Consider the following 21,186-nt stretch of genomic DNA (forward strand, 5'->3'; position numbering starts at 1 on the left):
CATGGTCATTAACCCCCTAAAGGCTTTAAGCAAACAAAACAATTTTAATGGGTCATTTCAATGATTTAACCTTCATTTGATTAAAGATTCAATGCCCGACCAAGCGGTATTTTATATACCGTACCCCAAGCCCGTATAGGGAAAATAAGTTAAAAGTATTTACCTGAGCAAATTTGTACAATTTATCCCAGCCATATACCACCAAGCAAGTACAGATAGCTTTTATTGGGCTTCTAAATCTGGAACGAAGGTTTTTAATAACCTATTAGATTCCTAACGGGTCTTTAATTAAGCCTAAGCTTAGACCGGTTAGTTTTCAAAGGAGGATACGGTTCAATACGCATGATTATGCGAAGTCCGGATTAGAATGTGGTTTAGACCCGACAAGCTTGTATACTTGTGTAAGAAGGGTAAACTAAACACATTCTGGATTTTGAGATAAAAATGATAAGGTTTGACCCGTTTCAGCTAATTTATGCAAACTAGTTACATAAGTCGATTCGAACGCGAAAAGTGCGTAACGGGTAACCAAAAGAATCATGAACAGGTTTCCTAAGTTAATATGCCTTAAATATGTTGTGATATCAGTAGGATACCTTCCATTATACCCAAAACGAATTTAAAACCAATTTATGCCCCGTAGGGGTATTTTGGTCATTTTAAAGGTTATAAGAGAGATTAAATATTATTCTGAGTTACAGGTCTGATTTAATCAGTAAATATACTTAATTTAATAAGTTATAATAGTAGGGTATCATATATATATGAAATTTATTAATTATAACCATACTATGCACCGTAGGGGCATTTTGGTAATTTCACATAGGCTAAAAAGGTCAAAACTAAAAACCTGAGTTTAAAACTTTTCCTTACTGTTAAAATATAAAAATTTACTGAATATATCAGTAGGCATCAACCCTTATATGTTTAAAATAGTTTTGATACATACTATGCGTTAAAAACGCTTAAAAAGGCGATTTGGAGCCATTTCCGGGTTTTCAAAGGAAACCTGATGCTTTTATTATTCCATAAGTCTCAAAATATTTTATTTATCATATTAGATTAGTAGAAAAAGGTTTGGCATCAAAAGGATTTGTAAAACTCATTTTATAGCCCAAAAGGGCAAAACCGACAACTACCGAATCAAGCTTAGAACCCTATGTTATGTTCAGCCTAAAAATAAATAAAAATCTCTAAAAATCCCAAAATATTATTTTATATCGGTAGGTAAAAATTTTGGTATCAAAAATTGGGTTTAGATAAGATATATGCTAATTATGCCGTTTAATTAATAAAAACTTTTCATTTTACGCTAATGAGCATAACTCCTAATCTAGACCTCAAACTGATGTCAAATTTTAGGGACAAGTTTATAAATCAGTAATAAAGATTATTGTCCTCTCACATTTTCAAAATTCTCGTTTTAGGGTCAAAAGGCATAACGGTCAACATTTAGGCATTTAACAGAAACATGCATGAACTAGGATTTCTATGGAACCAAGTTGTATAACCTTGGAGGGTTATACTAACTTATAATATGGTCCTAATGGAATCCTAAGACATATCTAAACTAAGCTAAATCGGGTCAGAACTGAGAGTCAAAGCAAAAGTCAACTTTTGCGACTCTCGGTTCCGAACCGGGCCTATACTTAGAATTGTCGGGTTGAATCATGCTTAGGCATGTTCAACTAATATTTACCAAGTTATTAAAGTGAGAAAACTGATTTTATGACTTTTATATTAATAGTTATGTATTTTATTTAAAACTAACCCGTTTGACTTTTATTTGACCCGACAATTAAACTAAGTAAACGTGGTAATTAGGAGGTGCCCTTGTGAGGGTTAAACACCTACCTAATTACGGTCACGTATCCATGTTCGTTGCGAACAATGACTCAACCGTTTAAAAGTCAAAGCGTTTATCGATAACGCTTGACTTTTCAGTTTAAAATGCTAAATAATTAAACTAAGCATGAAGGGATTACTTACAAGAGTCCAAAGGACTGAAAGAGGTTCTCAAGAAGCTCAAGACCCTCAAAGAATTCAGAGCAAATCAAAAAAGAAAGAATGGTGCAAGTGAAACCCAAAATCAAAGGGGGTATTTATAGGATTTTGAGAGCCGTTAGGATCGTTCCTCGGTAAACGGGATTCGATCTCAGCCCTACAAGTATGCTCCCTGATTTAGAAAACCAGGGGTGTTCCAAATTCAGCCCATAGAATCAATTACGTGAGACAACGAGCAAAACCAAAGCTGGTTTTCTGATTTTCTATTACTGGGCTAAGCTTACGGACCATATAGGTCCTGGCATACGGTCCGTATGGACCTGGTCAGCAAACAGCAACTTTCACTTGTTGACAGATTTAGCCCCTGCACTTCCAAATGCCATTTCCGACACATCTGAGGCCCGTTAAACCATTTTTAAGGCTCTACAATGATGACTAAGCATAGGGAACATGAAACATGCTAAAAAATATGCCGTATGTCGGTTCTTTTGGTCGTACGGTCCCGTTGTTTGGCTAATTACGACGAAACACGGACGGACGCTAAAAACGATCCAAATTACGCGACGAATGGAATTTTATTAATCCAAACACTAAAATAAAATATTTTAGAGCTTACATAAATTTTTGGGTGTCCGGGGATATTCAGAATGTAAGATATGCGCGAAAATGCAAACTTGTGCACTTTTTGACACTTTTAGTCCCTGCATGACGTAAAAGTTTATTTTTGCGCACCAAACACCTCCAAGCCTATATCTAAGCTATAGAAAGAATAAATAGGGTATGTTTAACTCATGGACATATTCCGGAAGGTCCGTTACAATACAAATCGACCTACTTTTGCAGTTTGACGCAATTAGTCCTTTAATTGCGCAAAGTAGCGTGGAATGTCGTTTAATGACGTCCAAGCCTTACATGGCCCATAATAGGCATTCCCAAGCATATGTTTAAATATTACTACGCTCCCGTTCACTTAAATGGTCACCGAAAGGCGTAGATTCAAAAGTTGACGCTTTAGGCCCCTCTAGTGCGCAAACTTGCGCATCTCATCATTTAATAGCATTGAAGCCTCATATAATCCATATTAGGCATTCTTGAAAGTATTATTAAACATCACGATGCTTCGGGTTCGCTAAAAGGTCATTCAGAGGTACATTTAAACATATTGACACTTTTAGCCCTTCTAATTTGCAAAGTTGCGCGTAACTTTACTTATAGGCATAAAAGCCTTAGTTGGCCAATAATTGGCATTCCCAAAAGTATAATCAAATATCATGAAGCTCCCGGTTTGTTAAAAGGTCACTCAGAGGTAAGAATTAACATGTTGACGCTTTTAACCCTTGAGTATGCAAACTTTCAATTTATTCCGTAAATGGCTATACTTGATCGACAAGTGGCTCATTTGTAAATATAATCATCGTGAGATGTTATTTAGAAACTTATTTTAGGTATGCTAATACTTCCAATCCTTTCATAATCAAAGTTTTCGATTTTTCGAAAAATAAGTCCCTTAAATTCAGTATTTGACTTCATTAGGGTTTATTACACGTGTCAATACATCATTGGACGTGATTTTACGAGGTGTTACATCTATGTGTATATATTCTGTTATAATATCTTATTATAAATATATGTATAAAATCGGACCTCGTCTGCCAGCCAAAAATGGGCAATTCCAGTCAGATTCAGGCAAAAAACCTATATATTCCAGACAAAATCTCTAAATTTCGGCCATTTTCCAACCAAACCATGTGAATTCCAACAATTAATAGTGTATACTTAAAAAAATGAGTTGGGTAAGAGTTAAAACCTAGCTACCGAAAATATTTACCTATAAAAATGTGTATATGTATACATAAAACTGAAAATTACATACAAAAAACCTGATCCGATTATTCCCGAGTAATCCCGAGTAGTCGATAGTCCCCACCTTACCGGCCGACTAGCGACTAGCGAGTTCTCCAACCTTGTCAGATAGTAATGAAGTTTTTTATGTATTTTATTTATGTGACTTAACTTTTAGATAGCTAACATCTATAAAAAAAAGTCGCAGTAATGAAACAACCAATTAAACTAAGGGGCTATTTGTTTATCGAGGCTCTTGATGGTTCAGACTTCTTACTGGTTTAGCACTTGATAGTGCGAATACATGTCTGAATGGTTCAGACAATTGTCTCTGAATGGTTAAGCATTATACAGAGTCTGAATGGTTAAGACCTCTAATCTGAATTGGTTAAACATTTGTCTCTGAACGGTTAAACATTATATTGACTCTTAATGGTTCAGACCTCTCTTACTGATTCAACACTTAATGGTTCAGACCTCTTGCTAGTTCAACACTTAACCATTCAGAAGTTGTTAAACGGCCCCTAAGTGGTTTTTATAGTTAAAGTTTGTGAGTGATTATACTAGAATATTATTAACACTTGCTTATTATTTTTTTTGTGAGTGATTTTGCCCCGCTTGCGGTATACACATATAATGTATATGTGTGGGCGCTCGGGGGGCAAAAGTGAAATGATACTAACTTTAACGTTATTTTACTAATTTCGTGAAAATAACATTAAAAGCGACGGATGGTTAATCATGCATCATGTGGTGACGTTGATAACTGGAAGACACGGGGGTACATGCACCAATCAGTCTATGTACCGATTGTTTGAGTGTTATGTGTCTTAGGTCCAAGACTTGATACAAAACTACAATCGAGTCGGGGGTCTCAATAGAAGCAAGCTCTCTATTCCTACGGGGTAGAGGTAAGGCTCAGGGGCGGAACCAATGTACACTAAGTCGTAGCATGGGCTACGGCTCAACCCTGTATTCGTATTCGCAATGTATTTTTTTTCGGTTTTATACATAAGATACCCCTAAACATATACGAGGATACCCCTAAGAGAAGATTATGAAACTTTAAGATAATTAAGCCCACATTGTAATAACTAATAAAGCTCAAATAATAAAATTATCCATTTGAACAATGCCATGGTGTGTGCCTTTGAAAATGATTTTTCATAAGGTAAAAGACGACGATGTGATGGAGCGATTTCAAGCTATGAAAAAAAAAAGAAGAGGACAACGCTATTAGGTATTTGTTTTACTTTATTTATTTATTGTCGTTTTTCTAATATTGTATGATTGCACGGTAAAAAAAATTTTTGGGATACCCCTGATTTAATGGGCTAGTTATACCTAAAAATTAAATAACAAATTAGTTTGATAATAAATCAATTCAACGCGAGCTTATACCATCCTTTAGGGTGCACAATGTAGGGATCGGGAAAGGCTCGATGAAGCCCGACCTCATCTAGGAACACTCCCGGAGTTGGAGAAAAAAAGTGCCCCAGTGAGTGAGTGAGTGGAGAGTCCTCACCTATTAGCGGGAAAAGTTGGGGAGTATGGTTTTTGACCGTTGGCAATGGTCAAATGCCATTATTTAATACGCACACACCTATAAATATAACATATACTACTTAATCTTTCTCACAAAAAGCTCTCTTCATTCAACACCTTCTCTATCAAAGAAATTACTCTCTTCCACCCACATATCATATTCTACAATTTTTTCAAATATTTTACTCACTCAAAATGGATCTTTTCGAAATACCCGAACCGAACGTGCACCATATTTGTACGATTAATCAAGCTTTGATGAGGACGGCGAAGAGCAGTTACATAATGAAGGTTATAATTATATGTCTACCTTAATTGCGTTACAAATAAACGATACTCAAGACATCGGACTTCGTCGAGAAGGTATATATTAATAAATTATTTATATTTGTTTAATATTTTTGCTTATTAATAATTTTCATCGTTGTTTTCCATATTTTGTTATTGTGAATATTATTTTCAATAAAACGTTGTATATTCAATTAGGTACATTTATAGAGACGATCGTGAAGCATCTCAAGCACGACTAGTTAGAGGATATTTCAGCACAGATCAAACATTCACACCCGAGATGTTTCGCAGGAGATTTCCAATGTATAAAGATTTGTTTTTGTAATCGTAGGTGGTTTTCAGCGAAATTTTACATTCTTTCAAACGAAATATGATGCTAGAGGTCATCAAACTTTTATGTCGTAACAAAAGTGCACCTCAACTAACGACAACTACCATTATTTTTGAAATGCAAAAAAAAGGTATTTTGGAGGCAATTTAATTATTTTAAATGATACCTGCCAATAGGCAATTACCAGGCATTTCATCACCAATTTGAAATTGTCTTTGGTTACACGGTTTCTGGTTCAATACGAATTCTCACACACACGCACATATACTGGTTCTTGTTCTTGAAATTATTAGTTGTATCCGATTGAATTATTTGGGAGAACCATCAATTTGATCTGAAAGTGAAGTCACGCCTCTTGAATCATCTATTTTTTAATATTTTCCCCAAAACTCCTAAAACCACATCACAAGCTAGGAATACGCGAAATCCGAGCAGTCCAGTAATATTTGAACAGTTACTTTGGAAAGCACGTTTAACCCTCCTAAGACCATGCGTAGTCAAGCTTTTTTGGGCGTGTTTTCAAAATCAACACCCCATCACGCCACCACCTCCGCCCCCATGGGCGTTTTTCGACCCAAAATTGCCCAGAGCATTTTAAATACAACGCCGAGAGAAAGTTGTTTGGCCAATTAGCTATTTCCATTCTCCTTTTGTCCAATTACATTTTTTATGGTTTTTTATTTAATTCTATTACACCATAGTGCCCACATCCCCATTACGCCCATTTTAGAAAACGCCCCATAATGCCACATTGCTGACTGGGCTGCCACATGGCGCAAAACGCCCAAGGGTAGGGGCATTACCACCACACATGATCTAATATTATGAAATCAAGCTTCATCTCATCTCCTTTTTCAATAACTAGTGATATTAAAACAGGCGCGTTGCGCCGGTGGATTTCCCATGCTACGCGACAGGAATTTGATTGGTATCGCTTCATCTCATTATGTTACAGTACCGACGCTCGTTATAGCAACCAGAAAAGGAAAAACAAATAAATAAAATCGTGATATGACCAAAAGAATATCAACATGTAATCTACATCCACTGAAAACAATTGTTTGGTAGGAATCGGTTCGATTCGTCAGGTTACCACCACGATATTGGCATGCACTCATATAGCATATACAAAAAAATAACAAAATGTATACTCTATTTTGAATGCAACTCTGCTCTCAACAAAATTTACAACGAAACGCCTTAAAAATTAAGCAAAGTTACGAATTTAGTTTTTTTTTTTAAGTTAACAAACGCGAGTTATGTGAGAAAAATTATATAGCACAAATTAGAAAAAAAAAACAATAAAAAAAGTTGCCACGTGGCAACGTCTTACTAGTTCAACCACTATTCATTAAAACCAATAAAAGAGGTTGCCACATGGCAATGTCTTGCTAGTTCAACTACTATTCATTAGCTTGCTCTTTTAATACAAAGTCTTACTAGTTCAACCATTATTCATTAAAAAACAATAAAAAAGTTGCCACATGGCAACGTCTTACTGGTTCAACCACTATTCATTAGCTTGCTCTTTTAATATAAAAAATAATGATAATGATAATGATAATGATAAGTTGTTTAAGTTTCTTTAGAGACTTCTGTAGGTCCCTGTTTCGCGGAGGATTACGAACCTAAACCTTGTTATACAAACCTACTAGCGAGTGCGGAATCCAAGCTAGCAAGCAAACCGAGTTAGTAGCAAGTAGAGAAACAAACACACAAGTTCACCGATTAACACAACTTGTATTAATGCAATGAGGGTTCGGTTACAAGCTCAATGTTTACAGAAGTGTTCTATAAACTCTCTAAGATGTGTGTGTGAGTTTGGACAGAATGCTCTCAAAGAATACTCTCTCTTTCTGTCTGTGTGTCTGTCTCCCGAAACTCAACACATGCATGGGTATATATACCCAGCTCAGCAGGTCTGGATCGAAGGATCTGATAGATGGTCCGAAGGATCATCTATCGATCACAGTTCATACGAAAGATCAGCATGGACCTCGAAGGATCATCCTTCGAGGTCTAATGGTCGAACCATGGTCGAACCATATCTTTCGATCACCTCGAAGGATCAGGTGTATCCTTCGAGGCTATCCTTCGATCTGAACATCTTTCAAATGTTGTCCAAGTCAAACCGGAGGATGGTTGACTTGGTCAACTTACAATACAAATCAGGACATCGTTTATATCAGACCGAATACAGACAAAGTACAGACACAAGTGCACCAACAAACTCCCCCTTGGCTGTAGCTTTGTCTTTGATCTCTAATCTTTGTCTTGTTCTTCTAAAAGTGTAGACTCGTCTTGAACTTCGACGGTCTTTGGTCTTCAAGTCTTCAAGACTCTGATGTCCTATCATGTCTTCAATGTCGGAGGGTCTTCAAAGTCTTCACGTCTTGAAAGTAGAAAGTGTATCAACAAACTACCCGTATCATGTAGGAAGTGTGTTGACAAACTCCCCCTTAACATAAGCTCCCCCTTGAGTTATGCTCGTGAAATACTTTAACTTTATGAAGTAAGATCCTTGTGGTGATGATGATGGCCAGCGGCGACTCGATCACCTTCATTCATTGAGTGCCTTCGTGTCTTCATTCCAAAGCTCGTCATCGACCATGTTCTCCTAGCCTTTAGAATCTGCACATGCAAGAAATCTAAACGCGTAATGAGAACAATTGCTTGGAATATAGTATAAACAAATGACACACGAATGACCATGTCATAATCAAACACCGTCCGACAGTTTGAAAGTTTAATAAAATTTGTCAATTTTAGTTTTTAACTTTCAAAACATGCAAATTTCGACCGTTTATGAAGATTTAGTCAGTTCGGTTTTCAGTCAGGTTTCAGGTAACGAAGACTTGAGCTCCAACATCGTACGATCGAAAATAAAGCAGAAATAAAATCTTTTTGGCTTTTATAAAGTTTATATTAAAACAAGCCTAAAATCTTTTTGGTATTTTTGAAATTAAAAGACAACAATTTAAAATCCTTTGAGTGTTATCAAACGACATCACCGCTAATGTCGTGCTGATATGCACCAAACGATGAAACTGTTTAAAAGAACTAATAAAGGTTAAGCAGTAAATAAATATATACAAACATTCTTTTTGCGAGTTTCGAGGGTAAGAGAATCATATCAGTGTACGGTCATGCCAAAACACTCTTGTTGTTTAGTTAGTTAACATTAAGATAAGCATCCTATAACAATTATCGGTATTGTTGTCCACTTAAGCTCAACTTATCAGATGTAATCATGTTTAGAGGATACGTTAATGTATGATTTATACTTACCGACCGGTGTTCATCCACATCACGACACATTCCCGTATCAAGGTATGCACGAGAGTTCATCTTACCGGTGAGTATACCGATTATCATCTGTTTGACCGTATAAATTGTGAGATACTCACTTATTTTGATTTGAAAACAAGCCCTTTGTGATATAATCACTTATTGATGAGGAACTTGATTTTCGTATGCATGAGGGCACAGGTGCAAGTCCGTGAACAGGTCAGTACTTCCGTACAGCAGAGAGACGAACTTGACACCCGGATAAATGTGATATTTTATCACTTATTTGATATGGACATGTGATTGTTTATCACTTATTGAGGTCGAATGCAGTATGCAATATGTACACGTATGTATAGTATCATGGAAGATCTAGACTTGCGTCCCCGTTATTTTTCGGTAAAAGATACAACCATGATACCCAGATGATAAGCAGCATAAAGACCGAATATCTCAGAACCTCGGCAATCTATCAAACGAAATTTCGGTACTAAGACCATATGCCAATGAATGGTTCCCACCTGATCTTCAGTCGATTAAGATTTATATCACCCTGCACACTTTAAAATGATTGTGAGCCTACCGATACATCTTATATAGAGCTGCTTATCGTTTTGCATTTAAGGTTTAAAGAGGTTAGGATAGACCACTGATGTACTATCATTTTCTCTTTTGCTCGCCAGGAAACTCATTTTTGATTTTCTATTGTTTTTGTGTTTTTGAAATTTTTCGATGTTTTTGGATTTTCTGATTTTTGGATTTACTCCCCCTAAAATCAATAAACTAAGACAAATTTAAAACACAAAGTTATTTACAAAAATGATTTTCCGATGCTGGTTTTACTCTTGCTTGACCTTAATGCCGTTTACCAAAATTAAGTTTTATCAGAAAAGATTTAACAAATTTTGGAAAAATGAGTTGGCATGTCGGTAAGCGGTGCGAACCATGACAACATTGATGAGTTTCACATTGAAACAATCACGTGTGAGGTGATATCCGAGATCAACGTGTCAGGTCAAAGAGTGCTGTACGAGATAATAACAATTCACAAAGCAGCTACAATATCGACAAGTATAGGAGAGATTAAGGATTTAAAGGCGTATCCTGCAACTGTTCCGTGCATTGCAAGGAATCTAAGCACTCCCCCAACTTAATATTCACCCGGTGTGAACTTCAAGGTCGAATGTGCAGCTACTGAGAAATCTCTTGACAGCAACAAGCTCATAAACCTCCGGGTCCGGCTGGTCTTCCACATTTCACCAGCGAAGGTCTTGACTTTCTCTTTCAGAAATGGTGTGCGGATGTTCAATCCATGCAAAGGCATCGGCACACATTTCATTTTATTCGTTCCTGAGGACCCGATCAAAACCATAATGACCAACTTTTGGCACGTTCTTCATTTGGTCGAATTTTTTGCAACTTCATTCAGCCACATTTTCTTTTTCTTTCCTCTCTCTCCATCAAAGGCAACAATTTCTTCTGTCGCCTATCTTGTGCAAGGACATTCCACTATCAACAATCCTAAGACTATCAATAGTTCCTCCTGGAACTTCCTGCACACTCACTCAGAGATTAGTTGGAGAGTGGGACCCAAGCCTTCACAGACTTGGGTCGTCCGTCATCATCGAGAATTGTAACATCCATTTCCCGATGATTCGGAATTGATGTAGCTCCCCCTGAAACAGTTACCGGTTTTGGTATCCAAATCTCTTTCTGTTTTTCATGTTTAACATCTGATTTAACAGATTTTGTTTGGATAATCTCCGGTTTTAAAATCTTTTCAACTTCTTTTCTTTGTTTCTTTTTCTGTTTCTTTGCTCGCTGTTTAACAAGACGAGGATCCTGTTTTGATGAAACAGATCTTTTATGGTAATTGTTACCATGGGGGGCATCAATTTTTGACTTTCTCCTGGTGAGATATGGACAATTCTTAATGATGTGTCCATACTCACAACATTCAAAGCATGATCTCCGCTCAACAAACCTCGGAGTATCATAACTGCAATAGCCGGATGATGAGCTTCGTGATCTTGAGGTACTTGGTCCTACATCACAACCGTTTGTGTGTTGTGTATAGTTGTTTTGACTGTTTCTTTTCAAAATTTTACTTTGTTTAACAAAATCCTTATTGGATTTGTTTTTGGAAGTATCAATTTTATCAGTCCCTCTTGATTTCACGAGGTTTATCTTCCGAACCTTTTTCTTATTTTCGCCCTGTTTGCCTTTTCTATTCTCTTGGGCGGCATGATTTTGTTCACGGGGATCATCAACCTTTGCTTTCAGCTTATGAAGATATGGACAATTTCGAATGATATGTCCAATTGTTCCACACTCAAAACAATATCTTCGTTCAACAATCCCCGAAGCATCATGTGCTCGTCTTGACGATGATGATGAGCTTTGTGATCCCGAGGTACTAGGTTTTGAACAGTTTGGATCATTTCTTTTCAAAACTGTTGCTTGTTTAACAAAATCTAAGTTAGATTTGTTCTCATAAGTTTCGATTTTGTCCGTTCCCTTAGATTTCACAAAGTTCACATTCTTGTTTTTCTTTTGGGTCTGTTTCTTCTGACCCTGAGTCGGTGCCTTTCCTTTAGGTTTGGCATGATTCTGCTGTTTTTGTACTGTTGGTAATTTCTTATTCCCAAATTGTTTTCGAATTTCAGCCTTTGGAATAGGAGGACACTGTGTAACTGTAACACGTGGTCCTGTCTTTCCCAAAAATTTACTTGTCGAATCTTCAAAGACTTTACTTATTAAAGATTGATTAACATTCTTAATAGGAAAATCTTTGTCAGAGTAGATTTTATCATCACCAACAAGAGTGTACAGCAAATTCACACCCTCCGACTCTTTTGCAGACGAGGACTCGATTGCAACAGTCTTAGCGGGTTTTGCAGGAGGATCACATAGAATGTAATTCTCGAGAGGTATGTCCCCATTTTTGACTTCCGCATCAGACTTTGCTGGGATGGTATCATCAGATTCATCATCAGAAGAATCAGCATCCTCAATCACAACTGGAGGATCTTGATTCTGTTCAGCACTCACAAATGTATCTGCTGACACATCTGAATCTGAGGATACATCTTTCTTGTATCCGAGTCCTGCTGCAAACTCCTTTACATCTAGAGGAACAGATGGTTCAAAGAACACTCTATCCTCCTCGTCAGGCATCGCATCATAATTGTGTCTCACAGGTGGTGGACATTTCTTATATCCTATGCATGTGACATCCCGTTTTTCTTTCTGAACGTCAATGATGTGATCCAACACATAGCTAGAGCTCAAATAACTATCTAGCTTAAGTTGGATCGCATCACTTTCGGTTTTCACACAAGCCATTTCTTTTTGCATTGTCTCAAGACGTGAGATATACAAATTAATTTCTGTTTGTTTTCTGGAAACCATTTTAGTCAATTCAGTTTTATCTTTCTTTAACGTCTCAATCATTGACTTAAATTCTTTTTCATGGTTTTCATAAAACATATTGGCTTCTGTGCATTTTGAAAGATCCACGGTCAACTTCTGGTTGTGGATAAATGTCACATCATATTTCTCTTGCAAAGCTTCGTGTTTGCTTTGCAATTCACACCACTTGGCATTCAATGAAACATGTTTGTCTTGCAAGTCAAACAAACTAGCTTGTACAGCATCATGTTTGCCTTGCAACTCAGACATGTTTGCCTTTAATCTAGCACAATTATCACAATCTACAGCAGTTGGTTCATCAACACATACCTGACTGGAATTACTCTCAGGTGTTGGCCTTTCTGCATCAGAATCAATACCAGATCCATCCTCACTTGAACTTGAAGTTATATCACCTTCCACTGAAGTTGAAACATCTTCACCTGAACTTCTAACATGTTCAGAACTGTTATCATTCCCCGAGGATCCACCATTGCTGACATCTTTGACAATTTCAGCGTACAACGCCGTTTTTGTCTGACTACTGTTCTTGGGATTAAGAAGTGACGATTCTACAGTAGAATAATGGTGTTGTACGGAAACTGGGGGTAATGGATTTCCAAAAATGTCTGTGGTGGGAGGCGGCTTTACAGGAACTTGTATTGGATTGCCAAAACAATCGGTTGTTGTTATTTTCGGTTCACTTTGCCTTTGATTGATAACTGATGCCCACATTTCTGCAGTAATTCGAGGTGGTGTGGGAGGTTCGGCCCATAATGGAGATGACCTTGTATTCGTGTATTTTCCATCGTCTGGAGCCGGTGTACCCCACCATGAGGGAGTGACACCTGAACTTGTATATTTACCACTGTCTGGGGCAGGATTCCACCAACTCGGATTCATCTTTGACAAGAAAAATAAATTCTAAGTGAATAATCCGAGAGATCACACAGCCGAACGATCCTGTTCGAAAGATCTGAAATCACAGAAACTTGTTAACAATAAACAGACCACAATCGAAAGATCAACTACTGTTCGAAGGATCAACAGTACTCGAAGGATTACTGTTGAGTCTTGAACAATAATTTCGAAAGATTCAAGAACTCGAAGGATTCCCTTTTGAAAGATCCTTATCTTTCGAGTCAATCCCTATCTTTCGGACACTTATCTTTCGAATAGCTAACTTCCGAAGGATCACACTTGTTCGAATGATCAACAGTGTTCGAAGGATCACTGTTGACTTTCGAGCACTGGCTTCGAAAGACTCAAAATCTCGAAAGATTCACACTTGAAAGATCCTTATCTTTCGAGATAAAACAACTATCTTTCGAAAAGATTCCCTGATCGAAAGATATGTTTCGAACTTCGAAGGACTACTCGAAAGATGTTTATCTATCGAGCTGTCACTGATCGAAGGATGGTCTTTCGATGTCGAAGGATATCTTTCGATGTCGAAGGATATCTTTCGAATGAGCACTGACACACTGACACAGATGTGACGGGTTGGTGAAAAGGTGATGGGTAGGTAAGTCAACTTTCGGCAGAATGGGTATGGCAGGCTGACAACTTTCCCACCAACCACGATTTTGAAATAAAATATGCCAAAAATGGAAAACTTAACCCAGAAACCGGTGACCGGAACCTTAACCGGAATATTGCCGGAATTCACCAAATCACTCAAAAACAAGTTTTCAAGTTACCCAACCCCACTTTAAACACTCCCGGTTAGTTTAGACACGTTTTTACTCAAAGAAAAAGCAAGAAAACCAGTAAAAACAGGTGCAAAACCAAGTGTTTCAACACACCAAAACTTGTAAAAACCCGGTTTTAAACAAGGTAAAGAGCCAAGCTCTGATACCACTTGTAGGTCCCTGTTTCGCGGAGGATTACGAACCTAAACCTTGTTATACAAACCTACTAGCGAGTGCGGAATCCAAGCTAGCAAGCAAACCGAGTTAGTAGCAAGTAGAGAAACAAACACACAAGTTCACCGATTAACACAACTTGTATTAATGCAATGAGGGTTCGGTTACAAGCTCAATGTTTACAGAAGTGTTCTATAAACTCTCTAAGATGTGTGTGTGAGTTTGGACAGAATGCTCTCAAAGAATACTCTCTCTTTCTGTCTGTGTGTCTGTCTCCCGAAACTCAACACATGCATGGGTATATATACCCAGCTCAGCAGGTCTGGATCGAAGGATCTGATAGATGGTCCGAAGGATCATCTATCGATCACAGTTCATACGAAAGATCAGCATGGACCTCGAAGGATCATCCTTCGAGGTCTAATGGTCGAACCATGGTCGAACCATATCTTTCGATCACCTCGAAGGATCAGGTGTATCCTTCGAGGCTATCCTTCGATCTGAACATCTTTCAAATGTTGTCCAAGTCAAACCGGAGGATGGTTGACTTGGTCAACTTACAATACAAATCAGGACATCGTTTATATCAGACCGAATACAGACAAAGTACAGACACAAGTGCACCAACAACTTCACCTTAAATGGGCTTGAGGCTAGGGTATTGAGCAGTGACACTATTTCATCTCGCTTGAACGATTGATTCCGAAAGTGACGGTGAAGAAGATGAAGATGGTGAATTGTTATTTTTCCATACAAGAATGAGTCTTTTGAGGGTATCATTAGGAGTGACTATGTAAATTTACTATGTGTATATGTGTGGGCGCTTGGGGGGCAAAAGTGAAATTGTACAAACTTTAACGTTATTTTACTAATTTCGTGAAAATAATGTTAAAAGCGATGAATGGTTAATCATGCATCATGTGATGGCGTTGATAGCTGAAAGACACGGGAGTACATCACTAATCGGTCTCGGTCCTGATGGTTTGAGTGTTATGTGTCTTAGGTCCAATGCTTGATACAAAACTACAATCGAGCCGGAGGTCTCACTGGAAGAAGTCTCTCTATTCCTATTCCTACGGGGTAGAGGTAAGGCTGTATACATCTACCCTCCTTAGACCTTGCCTTAGCTTTGCTATTTGTGAGATTTACTAAGTATGAGATGATGATATTCATAAATTACATCAACTAGTTATAAAAACTGTCATTGCGTTGCGGCGATCTTATTTTGTTATTTAGTCTTTGTTTATATGTGTTTGAAATCAATACAAGCGCGTTACACACGGAACCGCTGACAAGAATAAAAAGAAAATGCAGAAAAAACACAAAAAAATAACCGAAAGAAAATCAACTAAAAAGTTGTATGGTAATGATGTTGTTCGATAGAAACCCGTAGTCAGAGATGAGAAAATAGTAATGGGTACCGGTACCGAATTTCCTGAATCGAAAGATCCTAAGTACCAGTTCGGTACAGACGTTTGGCGTTCCTGGTACCGGTTCGCTACCGGTTTTTACATTCATATATGATACCGTTGTTGTTCGTATGGTACCCGTGATCAGGGATGAGCAAATGGTACTTGGTAGCAGTACCAAATTTCTCGAACTAAAAGACTATCAAACTCAATCCGGTACCAACTTTTAGCGTTGAACCGGTATTTTCGATACAAGTACTGGTTGACACCAAACTTATCAAACTTAAAAAATAAAGATAATAACAATTATTATAATGTTTTATTATAATATAATATATAGAAAATTACTGTTCAAAACGTTCGTTTTTTAATATATAGGGTAATTTGTGATATTTGTAGCTAATTACAGTTATTTCTAATTTTTCAATCGACGTTGAGTTATGATGCATATTTAAATACTAGTGGGAAACCCGCGCGTTGCGGCGGAGTCAACACTTTGCAATAGAATTTATAAAAAGTTGTCAGTAGAAATCGCTAGATGCTTTCAAGTTTCAAATTATCATCCATTCAACACATACCGTAATAGTCAACACTCCTTTAACCAATTTTAAAGTACATAATGTTCGAACAAAGAATAGAAGCTATCAACAGTTGATTTCGTTACCTAGGAGCAACTATGAAATATGAACAATACTCGAATTCCTCTAATTATAAGTACATGCAAGGTAACAACACCTTCAAACATGACCCTTAGCGTATGTTCACCAGCAACATCAGTCCTAAAATTTTATAAAAATCGAACATAACAACATTATAAAATGGAGATATAAAAACAAAAATATTCAGTTGGAAACACAAACATATATCGATCTTACGTGTCCATAAGTATTCCAGCATTGGCCAAACATTAAACTCATCACAGTGTAAAATAGATGCCAGACTGCAAGGTGAGCACAGAGAAAGAAGTGCCTGCAACCCAAAAAATTTATTTATTACATCAAATCCTTATAAAAAATTTTTACTAAAGAAATGATTAACTGATGGAAGAACACTTTATCAGCATTTCGCATTCCCTTTAACATCAAGTCTTCCATTGCTGCCAATAATATTTTGTGGCTTCTACATTGAAGCGGATTGGGTCAAAGGACAAATGGATTCAGGTTGAAACGGGTCGGGTCGAATTTGTTGATCAGGATAAGATCTTGTCTCTTTTTATAAAACTTTGAATAAAATGATTAGGTGGTTGTATGTATACAAACAGACTTCAGGCCATTAATTATCAACACATTTACCCTTGCAATGAATAGTTGGTGTTGAAATGTGGCAGTGGTTCATACCCAATCTCTATAACTATCCTCAGATTACAACATGCGACACCAAAAGTCAAAATGAAAGAAACACTGTTGATGAACACCAGCATAAATGCAAGCCACCTAATGGCACATGTGAATCAAGATATCCATCTTTTATGAAATTGCAAACTAAACCAGCTAATGAGTTTTTTCATCAAAATAAGAAAGTATAAAAATAACTAATTTTCAGATGGAATTTGGCATCAATTGTCTTGAGATTTCATTGACAGGATGTATGGATGAACCGATAATTGAATAGAGAAACTCATCAAGATTCAACCTTTTTATCTCTCAAGCTGTGAAGCAGAACCGAGTAAACTACTTATTCAATCAGATAAAATAAATTATCAAGTAGGACATTAAACCACACTTACTGGGTAATCAGGTTGATGATTGAGGATGTGCGTGTAAACAAGTGCGAAAGTATATGGGCTCTCAGCTGATGCAAGCTCTCTCAAATCAATTTTCCTGAGTCTGTGTTCAACTTTCTGCATGTGTTAACGGGACCAAAAGTGCCGGACAACACGTACCCACAAAAACTTTTACGTCCATCTATCTTATAGATATGAATGTGTTGAATATAAAAAACAATTACTTAAATCTTCGATAGCAAGATTTAGAAGGTAGTTTGCGGTAGATTATCTTTGGCGGACTTTCAAATACCAATCCAATTAAGGGCAACCGGATTCGGATTTTACCGTAGATCGGGTTCGGGTTTATCGGTCCTAGTAGTTTATCGGGTCGGGTCTCTTCGGGTCGGGTTCGGTTATCGGATTCGGATAAAAAAGAACGGCCCTAATCTTTAGTCCCCAATTAAGAACACATGACCAACAAAATGACCATCATAATCATAATCATAACATGTAAAGTTCCATTTCTTAATCCCCTTTAGAATCAGTTTTGAACTCGAAGCACAGACCGTGCTATACTACTAATTAAATAATCCAAGTAGCTTCACACAAATAAACACGCTAAACTGTTTAAATCATTCAAATTTACAACAATTAGATAGAATCTTGCCACGAACTGCATGGGAAGTCAAACACAACCCAAGAACTTTTAGGGCACCAATATGGACTTTCCAAGAACTGAAAGAAGTCAACATAGAATAAAATTAGCTTCATCAAAACTTAAATTAAAATTAACTTACAGATTGATGCATAGTATTTTACAGGGATGCATAGTATTTTAGGGTTTCCAATCCAACTTCCCTAAAACTGAAAGAAGGAAACAGAAGAATCAGATTATTGAAGCAATATAGAACTAAAGAAGTACTTTCAGACTATGATTTGATGAACCAAATCGAACCTGGACATAAAGTAGTAGACATCATGTGTTGCAGGTTATGGAGAGGAATTGCAGGTGATGGAGAGGAACGGGAAGCCGAATGAAGATTCCATTGGAGATAGGGTTTGTAAATGAGCAGATCTGAAGCGTCTAGAGTAAATGGCACGTCTTAATAACCGAGGACGGAGGGCAAAATTGAGAGAAAGGGATGAAAGATTAGGAAGAAGCGAGGACTCTTCATCTCCCGTCTTAAAATTTTAATGGAAATTACCTTTATGTCCATAGGAGATGTATTATAGATTATAGATATAGATTATAGATATAGATTAAATAACCATGTGTCTAACCCATTATAATTGTGAATTCAACTTAACATTTTGTTCCATTGTTGTAATGGGTTTGATGCACATGCATAAAACGGCATGTCAAATTCATTACAAAAATTTGTTATGGGAAACCAATTGACGATGTGACTATATTACTACACAATAACCGTCTTTGATTTATTTATAATTGTAACTAGTCAGAAAAAAAAACATACAAAAATGCTCATCCATGATACTTCTTAAGATCATTAAGAAAAATCTGTTTTTACAATAATCTCCCTCATAAAAAATGTAAATACGTCATACCTTAAAAAAAAGAAATTGTGCCCAACTTTGTGCAATCATCTTAAAAGAATTTCTGATTGACGAATACATCTTCTTCTTCTTCATTTTATTTTGTAAATACATAAGTAGACTATTCAAAGTTCAAAAAAAACCAATTCAATTAGTAGACTATTCAAATAAAACTCATTTAATTAGACATCTGTTTAGGGGTGTTCATCGAATCGAATATCGAATTTTCGAATTGTTCGAATAATTTTTATTTTTCCTTGAATTCGTATTCGATTCGAATTCGATTAAAACCTATTGATTTCGAATCGAATTCGTATTCGAATAAAAAACCTGATTCGTATTCGATTAAAATTTCGAATTCGAATCGAATTCGAATAAATTCGATTTAATTCAGATTCTTTAAAACATGTAAAAATTATAAAAATGAAACATAAATTTTAAAGCAGCCATAAGACACGAATAAAGTACCACAAGTCTAAAATTCAAAACGAGAAGCCGGGAATAATCACTCCACATTATAAGTTAATATTTCTATGTTTAGAAATCTATTGATAGATTTGTTAATTAGGTTTTACTTATGGGTCATGTAATGAGTTTGGTAACGATTAATTTTAATACTTGAAAAACAATTTAAAAAAGAATTTATAGTATAGCTTAATAAAAGTTATATATTTATTATATATAAAAATAATAAATAAAAATGTATAGTTTTTATTCGAATTTCGAATCGAATCGAATTTGAAATTATAAATTCGTATTCGATTCGTATTCGATTTACTTGACTCGAATTGAATCGAATTCGAATTCGAATTCTTATAATCGAAACGAATTCTTGATAATCGAATCGAATTTAAACGAATTTCGAATTTTTCGAATTCGAAACGAATCCTGAACACCCCTACATCTGTTGACAAAATACTTATGTGAAGTATGAGTTATCTTGCTACCCATAAAGAATGATAAATGTCAAACTAAATGATGTATTTATAATTATGTTATTGCACAAAGTAAACATGTAGATGATGACATTACAAAAAATATAGTTTACAAGTAATAACCCCTTTTTAAAAATAGTATTATTGCATACTACCACTACCACTAACAATAACGATAATAATACTACTAGTGGTGGTGGTAGTATTATTGCATACTACCACTACCACTAACAATAACAATAATAATACTACTAGTGGTGGTGGTAGTAGTGGTAGTAGTCGTGGTGATGGTGGTACTACCACCACTAATAATAATAATAATAAAATAAAAAAATTTATAAAGTATAGGGTTTATCAAAATTAAAAGTAAACCATAAGGGTTATTTGGTATTTGTGCTAATACTCTAAGGAAAGATTTTTACATTTAAGAATAGTCTAAGGGAAGAAAACATAAATATTTATATGCAATAGAGATTTGTACACATAGTTATAAGACCTATATATATATATATATATATATATATATATATATATATATATATATATATATATATATATATATATATATATATAGGTAAAGAGTAAAATACAAATGCGCTTATCGTACGATACGTACGCGATCATCCCAGCCGTTCGATCAGGTGCAGATCTGGTGCGAATTCAATACATATCGCATGTGAAAAAATGGTTAGCATGGGGTAGTATGAAAAATGGCATGGGGTGTGTAGATGGACAAAATCGCATGTGGAAGATTTGATTATCGCATGTGAAAAAATGACATGGGGTAATGTGAAAAATGGCATGGGGTGTGTAGAATCGCATGTGGAAGATTGAATATCGCATATGTGAAAAAATGGCTAGCATGGGGTAATGTGAAAAATAGCATGGGGTGTGCAGAATCGCATGTGGAAAATTGAATATCGCATGTGAAAAAATGGCATGGGGTAATGTGAAAAATGGCATGGGGTGTGTAGAATCGCATGTGGAAAATTGAATATCGCATGTG

The 21,186-nt window shown here is 36.3% G+C and overlaps 1 long non-coding RNA gene across 1 annotated transcript; it reads right to left on the reverse strand.

Annotated features, from left to right (window-relative positions):
* Window positions 1-16,614: 16,614 nt before the first annotated feature.
* On the reverse strand, window positions 16,615-18,859 carry LOC110864643. The gene is made up of 5 exons (XR_002549966.2): window positions 18,647-18,859; window positions 18,511-18,555; window positions 17,713-18,426; window positions 16,862-16,955; window positions 16,615-16,765 (listed from the first exon to the last, which is right to left on the reverse strand). It is a non-coding gene; the product is annotated as an uncharacterized LOC110864643 (long non-coding RNA).
* Window positions 18,860-21,186: the final 2,327 nt, after the last annotated feature.

This window comes from Helianthus annuus, chromosome 6, assembly GCF_002127325.2.
Source record: "Helianthus annuus cultivar XRQ/B chromosome 6, HanXRQr2.0-SUNRISE, whole genome shotgun sequence".
In the NCBI taxonomy this organism is placed as follows: Eukaryota; Viridiplantae; Streptophyta; class Magnoliopsida; order Asterales; family Asteraceae; genus Helianthus; species Helianthus annuus.